Genomic DNA, 16466 nt, shown 5'->3' on the forward strand with positions numbered 1-16466 from the left:
GTCCTCCTAACTCATAAGGTCAGTTTTGTATAGTTGCATCTTAAGTCTTTAAATGTAGTCTTATTTGAGGAAGACTTTAATCTTTGTTTTGATTTTTTTCAATTAAATTCAATTTAGTGAATATTTATTGAATGCCTGTTCTTTGCCAGGTACTATGCTGATGGTACAAAGACAGTTTAGTTAGGGAGACATTATAAGTAACTATAATACAATTCACTGAATGCTATAATAGATGCATATACAAGGGATCATGGAAACATACGAAGGTATAATTAATTTGAGGGAAGATGTCAGGGAATGTTGTATTTGAGCAGAACCTTGAAGGACAAGAAGTAAGAATTTGCCAGAAGGACAGAAGGAGGTTGATAATTCATTTCAGGTGATGGGAATAGCATGAGCACATGCGTGAATATGTCTGGCATGTTTGGAATGTGGTAAGAGTGGTAGATTGTAAAAATGGTCACAAGTTCTTCTCTTTCCTGCATCCAACTCCTGGAAATGTGATACTGAAAATCCTTCCATTAAGAAGTGGAGTCTGTTTCCCCATCACTGAATTTGGGTTGATCATGTGACTGACTTTGGCCAATGGACATTAGTAAATATGAAACCAGCAGAGACTTGAGAAGTGCTTGTGCAGTGGGGCTTCTGTACTTGGAACCCTGAGATCATATTGTGAATGAGCCCAGGTTATCCTGCTGAAGGATAAGTAGCCACCTGTAGGAGAACAGAGGCTCTGGCTGATAGTCTGCTAAGCACTAGACCTGTGAGTGAGATCATCTTGTATTATTTAGTTACCAGCTAATCCACCACTGACCATGGACACAGGGAGAGTCCTGGGGAAATCTGTTGTCAGCCTGGACAGGCTGACCCACCTGAGTTGCACAATTATGAACTAAATAAAATGTTTTACCCATTAGGTTTGGGGTGTTTTGTATCAGCTAAGCTAATCCACAAAAGGTCTGAGTAAAGTGCAAGGAATGTAGGAAGAAGAAGTAGCTGAAGATGATGTGTAACGTTTACAATATCACGTTAAGAAGTTTGGACCTATTTTGTAGGACTAAGCTTCCCAATACTTCACTGACTCATGTACCACTTTTATCTTTTAAAAAATGTCTGAGGCTTCCCTGGTGGCGCAGTGGTTAAGAATCCGCCTGCCAATGCAGGGGACACGGGTTCGAGCCCTGGTCTGGGAAGATCCCACATGCTGCGGAGCAACTGGGCCCGTGCACCACAACTACTGAGCCTGTACTCTAGAGCCCACGAGCCACAACTACTGAGCCCACGTGCCACAACTACTGAAGCCTACGTGCCTACAGACCTTGCTCCGCAACAAGAGAAGCCACTGCAATGACAAATTCGCGCACAGCAGTGAAGAGTAGCCCCGTTCACCACAACTAGAGAAAGCCACGTACAGCAACAAAGAACCAAAGCAGCCAAAAGTAAATAAATAAAATAAACAAATTTTTAAAAATGCCTGCATACTCGGAGTTCGATTTTTATTTAAATTGTCCAATTTTTATACAACAATTTACTTTAAATGCAAACTTAATATTAACTTAAAATCCCAATTCGATGTGTTAATTCTTTATTAAACCTATTAAAAATATAAAAAGTTGGTCTATTTGGTATCAGAAATCATCTTGTATATTTTGAGTGCTGCATTCTAGGATTTCCTGCTATAATCAGTAGGACTCAGGACCATGAGGAGAATAATTTGGAGTGGAGAGGCTGCTGGTAGGGAGGACTGAGGAGGCTGCTGCAGAGGCCCAGATGGGGTCTGGCACATGGTTGACAAACTAAGATGTATCCTTGAGGAAGAAGAGGGAGTGTCTGGAAACAGATTTGTTGTATGTGGGGTGGGAATGGGGGATGTGAAGTATCCACTGAGTGGATGCTAGTAAGAAAGGGAAGAGAAGAAAAAAAATAAAGGTAATAGATCTAATGTTGCACTTACTGAGTGTGAGTTAATAGGTCATTTGAAAACAGAGGCCCACCAGGCATTTGCACATGTAAAATTTTTTTTTGAGCCATGTGGCTTGTGGGATCTTAGTTTCCCCACCAGGGATTGAACCCGGGCCACTGCAGTGAAAGTGCTGAGTTCTAACCACTGGACCTCCAGGGAATTCCCTTAAAATGTTATTTTTGAAATCAACATATAGGTGATAATATCATCAAGAGGAAGTGTTTAGTCCAGAGATCTTCAGCTTATTCTTGTTTGTTTTTTTCATCCCCAAACTTTTATGGGATATGATTTACTCCAGATAGAAATAGTGAGTGATTCACATAGGTAATGATTCTCAAACGGGGGTGGAAAGTACCTGTATAGTTTTAAAAAATGTCCCCCATACAATTTTGATATACTACCCTTCACTCCTTCTTGATTTAGTGGGAGATGAGGACAGGGCTGTGGAAAAGGAATTAGTGAAAAGGGACAGAGCGGGCTAAGTAGACTCCTCTAAGAGGGAGAGAACTTTTACATATGTGAAGGAACTTTAAGATGAAGGGACAAGCCATGGTACTAAATTCTGCAGAGAAATCCAGTAGTTTGAAGATTATTCTTTAAGCAAAACTAGTTTATCACAGTATATAATACTTGGCATATAATAGGAGCACAGTAAATGTTTGGGTAAATGATTTATGTAGAACTGTTTTGTGTTTGAAACACTTCACAAGCCTTAAATATTCAAGTCAGACAGGATATGTAATTGTACTGCTTTGGGCTCCAAAATCAATGTGGGTTTTAAACATTTTGTTTCTCTGTCCATGATCAGTAACTTAGATATATGCCCACTAGGGCACCATAGTCCTGATCTCAGTGCAAAACAATGTTTGAGGCTGTTTTCAAGAAATACTGTCAGTCAGCATCCTTGTTACGGCCACTCCACGCTTAGGCCTCCTAACCTTTACCACCTATGGCTCCCAGGAGTAAATTGTTTGTCTTACGATGGTTTGGGTTGATGGAGTGAATATACTTGACTGGCAGAACAGGAACGTCATTGGCCTGTCTGGCTCTCAGGTAATTTTTACATTCATAATAGCAGCTTCTTTTATCTCTGTGATTATTCTTAAAATGACATAAATTTCTACCAGATCAGGACAGCAGTTTCCTCAGACCATGATTTGGTGCCGATGCGGGATACTCAGAGCACGCTCAGCAGTACACACTGGTTTGACATCTGGCATCCATGACTCCTGTGAGATTGGCTTCCCTCTAGATGTGCCCTGAAAGCATCCCTGCTGTGCCCCTTCTGTCCAAGTGTAAATGCATCACAGGAAACGAACAAGTAAAGATTCAAGTTTTATGGAAGGAATCGAGAACCCCTCACCCAGCTGGAAACCCGGGTTTTGGTGTCCAGGAAATTTGACCAGCCGTTTGGATAGAGGCTGTTGTCTGTGGCACCTTAGTCCCCTTCTCCTCCTAAGCTTCCCACATGCTGTCCATAGCCTCTATTCTAAGTCATCCAGCTGAGGAAAATTGCTTCAGGACCTTTAAAATGTGAAATAACGGTTGTCTTTTACTGTGGATTCATTAGTGCAGCTGGATTTAGTTATTTACGGTTGTAAATTTGGCACTGTTTTTACTGAGGTAGGGGACTCTTTAAAGTAATTGAAGCAGTCTAAAGCTAAACCTATAAATAATTATTCATTTCCACTTGTTTTAATATGGAGATAAAAAATATTAAAATGATTAAAGAAAATAGGTATATAACAAGGGAGTTAAGACACCGAAGTAAAAGTAAGAGGAAGAAGCCTTTTCACATTTCCCTTGCGACTGTCTTCCCAATTCCATTTTCGCTCCAGTCTAATGAATGTATTTTAAATAAAATTCACATACTCTCTTTGCTCTCTGTCTTCCTACTACTACAAATATCAGCTCAGCCCCTCTTTCAGATCCACTTCAAGGAAATGCAGACTTGAAAAAATCTCCCCCATGGTTTTGTCTGAACTAGCTGCCGTTCTGCAGCACACTGGATCCAGTTGCTGGAGTGGGGGAACCCGAGAGGTGAGTGAGCGAACGAGCGAGCAAGAGCGGCCACTTAGCTGAGTGAGTCAGGCGGGCCTGTGTGGAAGGATGTAGGTGAGCCAGAGACTAATGGGAAAAATAGGGGGTCTTCACGAATTTTGATGTGGGGAAATCTGAAAGGTTCTTCTGCATGCCAGGGTATTTGAATATTTGGGAAACAGCTGGCTGGGCTTTGGGAGAGTGCCTCCTGATTCGCCTCGTCAGATGTTCAAAGATAAAATGAGGCAGCCAGCACGCCAGCACATAGCTCATATAGCCTTGCAGTCAGTTTTGAATTTAGATTTGAATTGTGATATCAATGTCATGGTGGCACATGCTTTGAGAAGGTACTTACAGAGAATAATTGAAAGATTCAGTGTGAAGCTTCTGAAAGTTGTAATTTAAAGTTCCAGAAGCCTCCATATTACTCTCACCATTAAAATTTAAAATGACAGCAGCCCAATTATGTATGGTTATTTTCTTAAATAAAATCATATTTCTACCCCAAGTGAAAGATTCATTGCTGCCCATTAATCTCTGTCAGGAGAACCAATCTCAATTGCGTCCAGTGTTAGTAGCTAAGATGGCTCGCTTTATCCTGGAGACAATGAAGCGACTGGGGGAAGCCGAGCTCTGGAAGTCCTCCGGAGGAGCTGGACTTGCAGCAGGCTGATTTGCATGATAATCACCATTATGGATCCTCTCTGGTGCCAGCCTCCACACTTAACCAGTGCCGTATAACTTTAGTAGTAGCCGAGAAGCCCAAGTAAGGGCTGTAGCACACATTTTACAAAACCTGAATGATGTCAAAAACTGCTAGTTAAGAGAGGGCAGCTGGTTGTAAAATTAAACCACACTGAGGTATGGAGACTAGGAATGTAACTTAAAAACCTGATGAAGGATATAACTTTGGGGATTGTTGAAAGATATAAAGCTTTTCCATCTTTTTTTAAACTCACAGAAAACTGTTTACCAGAAGAATCTGTTTACCAGAAGGACTTTTGTGGCCACTGAAACCATGGCATGAAAATAGATCAGTGAAAACAGAAACTTTTTCCAGTGCAGAAATTTTAGTCTCTATCAGTTAAAAGTATGGAGCCAGACTTTTAGACTATGAATCTTTCCACCAGTTTCTTTGGTCTGTTTCATTTTACTTTATACTGCGCTGTGATTTGGGGAATATAGTGTAATGGTAGCCAGAATTGCAGTGAAAAATTGCATGGGGCTGGTCAAGCTTAAACCATTGTTATTCATCAAAACCTTTATTCCCTAGTGTTCCCTGGGACAAAGGAGCACGTGAATCAGTAATATTATGATGCATGATGTTGAATGATATAGAGTATATAAACATCAATGTAATCTAAGCAGTGTCTTGTAAATAATAGATCACATAATTTCTCAGAGGTTTCATAGTATGATAAAACATTTACAGGTAGGTCTTGGTTCTTCTGAGTTTTGTCATGACTTTAGTATATAACCAGTCCTGTGGCAGTTTGCAAGTTTAGTTTTGTTGTCTGGCTGTAGCCCTAGTATCTATCTACCTTTTTATAAAGCTGATCCTGTGATATGAACTCAATTTTTTCCTTCAACTGTGCATCAAATCACTGTGGCTTTTCCTCTTTCTTCCCTTTTATTTATGTCTCAGTAAGAGGCATCCAACTTCACTTGTGTCCATGATTCCACCACTGTGCTTAGATTCTTGCTGTAAATTATTTTGAGTCGTCTACTTTCCACGTTTGACATTTTGTTGGCTTCGTCCTTAAAAAATAAAAACAACCCATTCCTAAATTCCCTACTCTGTTTCCTTTCTTTCAGTTCTTCCTGACTTGTCTACTTTCTTGCTTCTGGATTCTCACCATTTACTCTTTAACCTATTGCAAGGTAGATTGAGCCACCACCACTACTACTTTCTCAGACAAAGATTATACTCCTTCTTAACAGACCACTTTTCTCACTCTGCTCTAGAAGGAGAGCAACTTACCTAATGGGTACATTTGGAGTAAGTAAGTGAGCCAGCTCAGCTTACTGCCACCCTCCTTCTAGCTGTAGAAGGTCCTGCTTACTGAGAGCCACATTCTTCCTGAGGCTGGGAGCCCACCCCAGCCCAGCACTGGCTTGGCTTGTGGAGATGGCCTGATTCTGTAGTTTAGACAGCTAGGCTTGTTTCGGCTTTCACACTAAGCTACTTCCTTCACCCTGGTCTCAATCAGTAAGTAAGAAAGGTTATATTCTAGCCTCTCATCTGTTTTATTTTTGTATTACTTCTAAACTTGTTTGGAATGCAGGAGAGGAAGGGTGTCTCAGTGTTGGGGAATTGCTTAGAAATCTAAATAAATACAACAATGTGTACGAGTAAAAAGTTAAAGTCCTCCTTTCCCGATCTCACTTTCCAGAGGCTTGGTTCCTCTGTCTCTCTCTCTTTCCCCACTTTGTAAGGATGTAGCAAAAAGGTGGCTGTCTATAAGCCAGGAAGCAGGCCCTCACCAAGAACCAAATCTACTAGTACTTTGATCTTGGACTTCCCAGCCTCCAAAACTATGAGAAATAAATGTTGTTTCAGTCACCCAGTTCATGGTATTTCTTATTGCAGCCCAAGCTGACTTATTCTTCCTGATTTTTCTATGCATGTGCAAATGTGTATATATATAAGTATATAATAGAAATATTTCTACCTGAATGTCACATAACAGAAATATACATAGCTATATATTTATACTTACAGCTCTCTAAAACAGATCTTTTTGTTTCATATATCTCCATATTCTCCATATATATATTTATTTATATACATACACAGTTGTATTTTCTCCCCAAATGGTAACAGACTATATGTTTTGTTCTGCGTTTTCCTTTTTTCACTGAACTCCTTTTCCTGTCAAAAGAGACTGTGGACTTAAAAAATTGTTCACAACCTAAAAGTTGAGAGTTATGTTTTATTCAGTGGGAATTTTTAGGACTTCAAGCCCGGGAGGCAGCATTTCCAGTAACCCTGAGAGAACTGCTCCGAGGAGGCAATGGGGGAGCCAGGTTACACAGAAGTTTTGTAACAAAGGGCAGGTAGTCAGGAACATCAAAAGATTATTGTAAATTAAAGAAAAGCAGATGTCCCAAGTTAAGGAATTTAGCGCTTTTCTTTGTATGGGAAGATGCAAGAGTCTGGGCTCACTGAAATCATTCCTTTGATATGCACCTCAGTTCTCTGGGGACTGTATCCTGTGTTTTCACATTCTGAGTTTCCTCAGGGTCCACGGTAGGCAGTGGCTACAGTCTGATGGCTGCTAGATGGCAGGTATTCTTTTCTTCCTGAGTTTCCTCAGGGCTCACGGGCTCATGTTGGAGGACTGCAATCGCTGATGAGTGTGACATCCTTTGTTTACTGATATGGCAGGAAATATTCCTTTTCTCAAGACATATCTTATTATTTTTAATGGCTGCATGGTGTTCTTTGGTTTGGATGGTCCTTAATAAACCATTCTTCAACTGCTGGCCATTTAGATCATTTCACATTTTTGCGATTAAAAGCAATGTTGTAATGAACATGGTAGTGTTTTTATTTTTATAAACTTGTACTAGTATTTCTGTAGGAAAGATTTCTAGAAGTGGACTTGCTGGGTATCTCTTAAGATTTAATTGATTAATAACAATCAGAGACTCAGGTTGGGAAGGATTCTGAGAGAATTCAGAGTTTATCCCACGCTCACAGGGAAGGATGTTTTCTTCTCACTCTGACTTTGAAAAATTCAGAGAATGAGACTCCATGTTCTTTTTCAGGAATACCTTACAATGACTTGAAATCAACTGTAAAAGAAACAGTAATAGTTATGATGCTGTGGCTGAGTGAGTTGGAAGTGAAAGTGAAAGACAGAATCCTAAAGTAATATACACTTCGGTGAGCCTGGTTTGCACGCCAGTCAAGCAACACAAGATGCAGGATTATCAGAGTTATGGCAGTTTCAGATAGTTGGATCAATTAACATTCTTATAGTAGGGAAGTTAGTACCTTGTACTTCATGTAGAGTAGCAATGGGAGGTTAGTTCACTCTGGGTGTCCGAGATTGCAAACCTATCCCTTAAGATGGCCCTCAGCTAACGGGCCCCAACTTTAAGCCTTGGCTCTATCACTAGGAAGCAGGTGACCTGTTGAGAGTCTAGCCAGACTACACATGATCTTAAATCTGATTCCACCACCTACCCCACAGTGCATCATACCTGAACACATAGTTGGGCTGCCCTTCACCTGGATTGTTTCACTTGTGTCCCAAGGCTATTTCCCTTGCAGAGAGGCACGTGGCAGCTCATTTACAAGCTGACCTAAAGAAAAGAAATAAAACACGATGTAACGTGACAGAGCTGTGGGTTCCTGACTGTTTCAGGTAGCCCCCTCCAAAGCAGGTACGATTTGTTTAAAATCTTTGCAACACCGTGATGACCTCTGTGGCAAAACCCTGTGTATTATGGACTTGTCTCTCAGAGCGGACATGTTCTTGACTGTTACAACTTATACATTTTTCCCACTTGGGGTGCACATGGAAGCATGTCTTCATTAGAAACAACTGCAGCGTAAGTAGTAAAGACGACCATGTTAAACAGATAGGAATTTTCACCTAATTGCACATTTATACAACTCTGCAAAAAGGATGAGGCAGCCTGGCTATGTCAGATCATTTCACCACTCACCAAAGAGATTTGAAATGGACTTTTAATTATTATTGCTGATTTGCTATGGCTGTATTCCTTAATATGAACATCTGATTAGGATTAATTTTCTTTAATTGATGAATAGAGCACTTACACTTGTAGGGTTGCACTTGTTGTTACATATTGGCATATGTACTGTATTGTGGTGTTGGCATATGCTATGTATCATGACTTTTTTCTAGAGTGCTAATTACAGGCACTTCTTATCTGTTTTAGTTTTGAGGTCATTGTTCTTCCTTCCTTCACCTTTGTGTGGCTTTTTAGATTTGTTAATGGAGATAGAGCAGGGCTAAGTGACTATTAAACTCTCTTCTATATACAGTAAAACCCATTAACATGGACCTCACTAAATTTGGAATTTATGATAATGAGGGCAGGGCCTGGGTTAAAGTTTACTTTTGCATTGTCTCTGAACTAAAGCTTTGCTGAGCTAATAAATAGTATACATATAATCACAGGGGAATGGCACTCTTTTAAAAGCAGCCTTTTCCAGCACTCTAGAGAAAGGCCTTGCTGGAGAGGTAATAAGGTAGTGTGGAGATGGCAGAGTGCAAAGACTGTGCCACATACTAGTTTTGTGACCTTAGACAAATTTTACTTAGCTTCTCTGAGTATCTTTTCCCTCATCTATAAAATGCAGACATTTATCTAATTTATGGGGTTGCTGTGAGGGTTAGATTTAATACAAAGTGCCTGGTATGTACTTCATAAATGGCAGATAATTATTACCAAGCTAAAATAATTGGTCAGCTAATTTCAAATACTTCTTATTTTTTTAAGTAAGGCAGGTTTCCTCGGCACTTCAGAGTTTTGTTAATCTGAGATATTGCTTTATTATTATAATTGATTAAAGGAAAACCCCAGCAGTTTGGTGTGGTGGTAAAGAACATGAACTGTGGTGGAGTCAGACAAACTAAGGTTTGAAAGTAGTTCTATCACTCATTAGCTATGTGGCCTTAGGCAAGTTACTTAATATCTCTCAGGTTTTGTTTTCTAATTTGTAAAAATGGGGTGGTAATACCTGCTCCAGGACTTTTGTAAAAGGATTCAATGAGATAATGCTTGTAAAGTGTTCAGCCCAGTGATTTTCATGTTGTAAACTCTCAAACATCAGCTGTTGCTATTATCATGATCTTTTTTTTTTTGGCATACTCGGGCCTCTCTCTGTCGTGTCCTCTTCCATTGCAGAGCACAGGCTCCGGACACGCAGGCTCAGCGACCATGGCTCACGGGCCCAGCCGCTCCGCAGCATGTGGGATCTTCCCGGACCAGGGCACGAACCCGCGTCCCCTGCATCGGCAGGCGGACTTCCAACCACTGCACCACCAGGGAAGCCCTATCGTGATCTTTTTGACAATAGTCTATAGTGTAGACTTTTCATTAATTCAGACTTGTCTTTTTCAGTTCACCTAATTAATGAATTTCATTTGAGATATAATCTCCATTCTAGATGAAAATTTTAAGTATGTAAGTAAGAAAATTATAGAGAAGCAAAATGGCTGAATACATAGGGTGAAAGAGGAAAAAATAATATTTTAAAAGTGGAAGCACAAGGTCTCAAGGTAGATTTAAATTACTGAATAGTCACTTTTGTGCATAATCTTTATGTTCTTTGTCAAAGGTCTTTATATTAGCCAGAAAGAAATAGAACTTTATATATACGTAGTAGAAAGTGTGGACTGGTGATCTGCTCATATCATTCATTGGCGAGAGAAGCAGTAAGTCCTTGTTCAACTTTATTTCCATCTTCTTGCTTTCCCCTTATGTTTCATAGGCTGTATGGATGAGAAATGTAAGCACTATAATGTCCTGAATGGAGACTATAATCTATCCTCCCCTTAATGACAGGCTTACGTAGGTTGTCAGAATCCATCACCTCAACAGATCAGACTGAATTACTTCGATGACTGGCAAATGGTACCACTTGTGGTGAAATCCAAGCAGCCAGGGGTGCGTGCGTGTGTGTGTGTGTGTGTGTGTGTGTGTATTAAATGCTCGTCAATAGGAGAAATGTATTTTACTGAAAACTCTCATCCATGCTATTTTTGTAGAAGCAGGAAGTGTTCTTCTTCCTTGGGAAAAATATAAGAATTATTTTTTGGAGATTCTGACCTATTACAATACAAATTCACAACCATAAATGAGTAATCAGGGTTTTTTTGTGTGCATCATATGCATGCGCAGTGGAACTTCGTAATAAAAACTAGAGGGGACAGAACCAATAATACTCTTGGGGCTATATGGCTTGACTTTCCAGGGCTGGCCAATTTAAGCAGGTAATTGTAGAAAAGTCAAGTCAGTTTATTAAGTTGACTACCAGTGGTTTAGCATATACAAATTTTCATAATACTAAATTCACAAGTCAGAAAAAAACCTTTTGTCAGACCATGTTTTCTAAGTTTGGGTCAGAAGATGTGATCACTGTAATGTACACCATGTTGATTAGTTGTATTATTTCAGATTTTTACTGGAAGTATCTAATGGTTAGTTGTTAAGGTATGGCATTATTTGTCTGGATTTGGCATAACAGCAGGTATAGCAGTAATAACTAATTTTTATTGAATGCTTACTGTATGCAAACAGTGCTAGAAGTGGGGGATATAATGGGAAGGAAAAAAAAAAAAGACACACCCTCATGTTAGCAACAAGTTCATAATTTGCCCAAGGGTGGATAGCTAGTATGTGGCAGAGATAGAATTATAGTGCTGTATTTGTTATAGCAGCCTAACCTATACTGAAATATAGTAGCTTAAACAAGCTAGAAGGAGCTCCCTGACACTGGAGGTGCTGTATCAGCCACATCAGCTTTGGACTGCTTATGCGTAGACTGTTGAGTAAGGAAGAAATAAGCTTCTATCTTACTATTCTGCTATCCCTGTTTGTTAGCTTCATTCATATGTCTGAAGATTTATAAGCATCGTCTTTAAAGGCATTCCTTAGATGTTGCACCCCTAACTTCTGCTCACACCCTACTAGCCATACCTAGCTGCCAAGAAGACTTGAAAATATAATTTTTATGGTCATATACCTTTCAACATTCAGGAGTTCTATTAATAAAGGAAAAAGGGGAGAATGGGTATTAGGGGACAATTGGCAGTCTCTGTATCATATGCCAGTTAAGAGCATTGTTTCAGACTTGGACAAGTGACAAATGATCTCATGACTTTGGAATACGCCTGCATCCATTTTCCATTTCTTTCCAAGTAGTATATATCAAGGTTATGTATATATGCACATATATAGTGTGTGTATGTGATATGTTTAAATATTCAAAATACATGAGATATGAATATTACATGATTCTACAGTGGACTTTGGTCATCTGTAAGTGCTAATACAAAATTTCACAATAGAAGAAGCCCACTTGCTTTAATCTTTGGCAGAAAGCCTTGTAAAACCCCCAGGATCTGTCTTGCTTGCATCCTCACTCTCAAAAAGATCTCAGACTCAGAGATCTTTGTTGTAAGACCTGTGTTCGTAGAGAAATGGATTTATAGAAAAAAAAAATTACTTTAAGCTTTTGAGTCAGGCAGGTATTTAATACATAAATCATAAAAAACTCTGACCCAGAACTTCAAAATTTCCTAAAATTCTTGGTCTATTAGACATTTACTATAGAAAAATAAATTAACAAGTATTTATTCAGCATATACTTAGGTTAGTACTTATGTTGAGATGGACCCACAGAATTTTATCCAGGTATCCCCTGGGGCTACAAGCGGTGGGAGGAGATAAACATAGGTTAGACCTCAAGTACATACACATATATTCTTATTTATTACCTGGGTGCTGCCCTACCCCCTCACCTCTCCCTCAAACCTAATTCAGTTTCTGATGAGCTCAGCTACCATTATGGAGCTGCTTGGAAATATTGTGTCTTGCACACAGATAAGCCTCCTTGGTCCCTTACTCCTGGGTCCAGCTCTTTAGATCATATTTCACTAGTGGCTAGATGAGGCAGAAGAAAAAAAGAAAGGAAAGGTTTAAGTTAGAGCTGGTCTAATTATTCCACCCTAGGCTTTATCTGGGTTGGGGGTAGATGGTAGTTGAGGAGCATGTCTGAAGTGGGAGGTAGTTCCAGACCTCTTTTGCCTCATTGGCCACATGGAAATAGAGAGAAGCAGTCCAAAGAGAGTGAGAACCCCAAGAGACAACTCCAAAGAAAACACAGAAGCCTACAGGTTAAAACTTTAAATTTTCCTCTCAATACACCAAAAGCTCCACCTCCTTTTAAGAAGTTTAGTTGAATCCAGTAACTTGATTCAGTTACCTGGTCTCTTTTCCTCCATGGCTGTGGGGCTGGGGAGTGGAGTAAGGGTAGAAGTGGAGCTTTGCCCTCCTGTTAGAGGTCAACATCAAGTACTTTGGAGGCACCATAACAACTACAAGACATGGCCTTTTTTCCAGTTCTCAAAGACTAACAGTCTGTCTGGGAAGCTAATGTATATGAAACATTTAGTGAAAACCAAGCACTTAAACAGTGTGATATTGATTATTCCAGAGGAATCCAGATAAGGGAAAGGTAAAGTGGATTTGTTTCTTGGGGAAGACTTCTTAGATCATGTCATGAGTGAGATGCCAAAGGATGAAAGGAGCTAATTAAGAAGGAAGAAAAGAGGGGGTGAACAAAGATTCAGAATGAGCTTAGAGGTCAGTAGAGTTGTATGCCTGAAGCAGAGACTTCATGTTGGAGACTAGGAAATGAAGTGGAAAACTTCAGAAATCAGGCTGTGGTTAGGCTACAGGTAATCATGTAACGTTTTGTTTTTTTAAACTAAGTTAGTATTAACCTCGTTATTTTTTTATGCAATGAAGTGAGTATAAATTAATAAATGACTGATTAATTGAATTAATGAATAAGAAGATAGGTGTTATAAAAACATTATAGTGTTAGTACTTGTCTAGGCTGAGAAAAGAGGGCTCCTATGCATAGATTGCCAGGAAACAGCAGGAAGTGAAGACTAGGTGTATCAGGGTCTGGGAGCCTGGCTGCACTAGGGTTAGCCAGCAGTCAGTCCTCAGAGACCAGGAGGATGTGATGATCTTGGGATTGGTTCAGGGAAGCTGTTGGATCTGAGGAAATGCAATTCAGCAGGAGATTTGGGCAACTAGAATGTAGACAGCCGGTGAGATTCGGAGTCAGGAATGGTGGTATGGCAGTGGACAATCTATTCACAGCCGTATCCCAGCCATTGGCTGGAGTCCTGAAATAGAATCTGGGGAAAAGCTGTATCAGGGTCCTCATCAAGAATATTTGGGTTCTGGGCAAGGCACAAAGCCTTGTTGGAAATGGGAAAGCTAGTCAGTGCAGAAGCAGGTGTTTTGTTTTTTGTTTTTTTAAACATCTTTATTGGAGTATGTTTGCTTTACAATGGTGTGTTAGTTTCTGCTTTATAACAAAGTGAATCAGCTATACATATACATACGTCCCCATATCTCCTCCCTCTTCCCTCCCACCCTCCCTATCCCACCCCTTTAGGTGACAGAAGCAGTTTTGAAGATTGGGCCAGCATGTCTGGGGTTGGTAGGGAAACAAAGGGAAAAATGATGAAGCAGTTTAGAGTAAACTCTGCAATTCAGTGCATTGTGGCCAAAAAGGGGCTGAGTTTGCTTCTCTTTTGCCTGCTTGATGATGGGCTGAAGGTCACAGCTATACTAAACCTCTTAAATGGAGATTTCAGGGGTCCTAGCTCAGAGGGATCTTGGAATGAATGGCTAAAGTGGAGGCCCAGTGGAAGTAGCATCACTTGGAAGGAGTTGAGACTGCAGTGGAGGAGACCTTGGCATAGCTGGGAGGCTGTCATAGTCCAGGCTGAGGAGAATAAGGCCTGACAAAGCAGGGAATTTTAGTAGCAATTCAGAAGAAAAGGGGTCTGCAAAAGACATTTCACATTAAGAAGTAAAAGCCTTCAGTGACAAGTTTGATGTAATGGATAGAGAAGGAAGAACCTAAAATGACTCTAGGTGAATTTTAAATGCTCGTGTAGTATGACATTTTTGCTCATGAGCTGAAAGGTGTTTTAAACATATATGCAATTACTTTTGACCAATTTTTAGAAACCCAAATAAATAAATTAGTTAATAAATTGTGTTAAGGCTAATCTTACTTGAGTATTGGTTTGCTTTATATCCCACTTCAGTGGGACATCTCAGAGAGACAGTAGCCCATGAGCATGTAAATGAGTAAAAATGTTTCTTGCAAAGATGTCTTTCTTTCCTGGTCTAAGATTGTGTTACTAATATACATGTGCATGGGTATGACTGAAAAGCCTAAGGTGGGACCCACCTGGATCCTTCCAGGCTCCTCTCATGTGGCATTTGCCATGGAGCTGATTTTGAAGTGTTCACGCATTCTTCTTTTACCCACCTGGTTCATTCAGAGCCTTTGCTGGAGAAAGTGTGCTCCTGCCTGCCCAAATTGCTTCACAGTGGGCTTCTCTATCTGCAGCTGTTGTTTCCCAGCCAGACACTTTGGTGCTACCTGATGGGACGTAAGCAGGAACTTTGCTGTTCACGAAGGGATAGGGCTCAGAATCTCATGAGGGGTTTTATTCCTGTTTATCAAGGCAAGGGAAAACACACAGAATCTCTACCTGGGTAGGGAAGGAACCTTTGTTTTCAAAATGCACAGATATGTGGTATTTCTGATTTTATTAGGCTTGGATTTGTGCCTGGGGGTGGCATGGATTTCAAAGTCATTATTTAAGGTAAAGAAAGAAAACTTTAAACAGCATTATCACCATAAAAGATTCTGGTTGTGTTTTTGAAATGTTGAGCTAAATAATTTTAGCGATCAATAAAAGACCAACCATTGTACTTCTGAAAAGTTGTTCTTCAAAAGGCTTAGGTTAATAATTTGTTTCCATTTTGTTCACAGGTGTACTGTCTGTAGGATGGAGATAGACTGAATACCTGCTTCGCTGAATACTGGCTTCAGATCACCTTTCACATTTTCTTGTTGGAAAGGCAACTGTTGGAGAATCATCTTGTTACCGTCAGCAAAAATGGAAACAAATCAAGACATTAAGAATGCCACGGTGAAGGACTTCCCTGGTGGCCCAGTGGTTACGAATCCACCTGCCAATGCAGGGGACATGGTTCAATCCCTGGTCTGGGAGATCCCACATGCCACAGAGCAACTAAGCCCATGAGCCACGACTACTGAGCCTGCACGCCTAGAGCCCGTGCTCCACAACAAGAGAAGCCACCGCAATGAGAAGCCCATGTACCTCAATGAAGAGTAGCCCTGCTTGCCACAACTAGAGAAAGCCCATATGCAGCAGTGAAGATGCAACGTAGCCATAAATAATGAATAGATAGATAGATAGATAGATAGATAGAATGCCACAGTGAGTGACCAGCAGTTAATGATGCCAGTGTTATGCAAGCTTCGCCAAAGGAATTTTTCAAGACAGTGTGCCTCACCAGCCAGAAATCAGGAAAAGTTGAACCTCTCCTTTTTATCTCAGCTTTTTCTTAAATCAGTGCAACCCCTCCAAATTAAAGTGAATTGAAACATGCATTGCCTTTTCAACTTAATTGAGTACTTACTATGTGTGAACCACTGTACAAAACAGGGGAGGGAAAATTAGGAGACAAATAAGATGTGGTCCCTGCCTTCAGTGGATTTACAGTCAGTTTCAGGGCATACATTTTTTTTTTGTTGTTTGGTCTTCTGCTCTTCAGCATGTCTCTAAAACAGGAAACAAATGGAAAAGTATATTCTGTAAGTATTTTAAATCTCTTTAATACAAAACAGAACAAA

The 16466-nt window shown here is 40.1% G+C and overlaps 1 long non-coding RNA gene across 2 annotated transcripts in view; it reads left to right on the top strand.

Moving 5' to 3' along the window:
* Positions 1-16223, top strand: part of LOC116751491 — a 156772-nt gene extending 140549 nt beyond the window's left edge. For both annotated transcript variants that reach the window (XR_004349274.1, XR_004349273.1), the window contains one exon: positions 15579-16223. This is a non-coding gene — a long non-coding RNA (uncharacterized LOC116751491). The remainder of the gene's footprint in view (positions 1-15578) is intronic.
* Positions 16224-16466: the final 243 nt, after the last annotated feature.

This window comes from Phocoena sinus, chromosome 3, assembly GCF_008692025.1.
Source record: "Phocoena sinus isolate mPhoSin1 chromosome 3, mPhoSin1.pri, whole genome shotgun sequence".
Taxonomy (NCBI): domain Eukaryota; kingdom Metazoa; phylum Chordata; class Mammalia; order Artiodactyla; family Phocoenidae; genus Phocoena; species Phocoena sinus.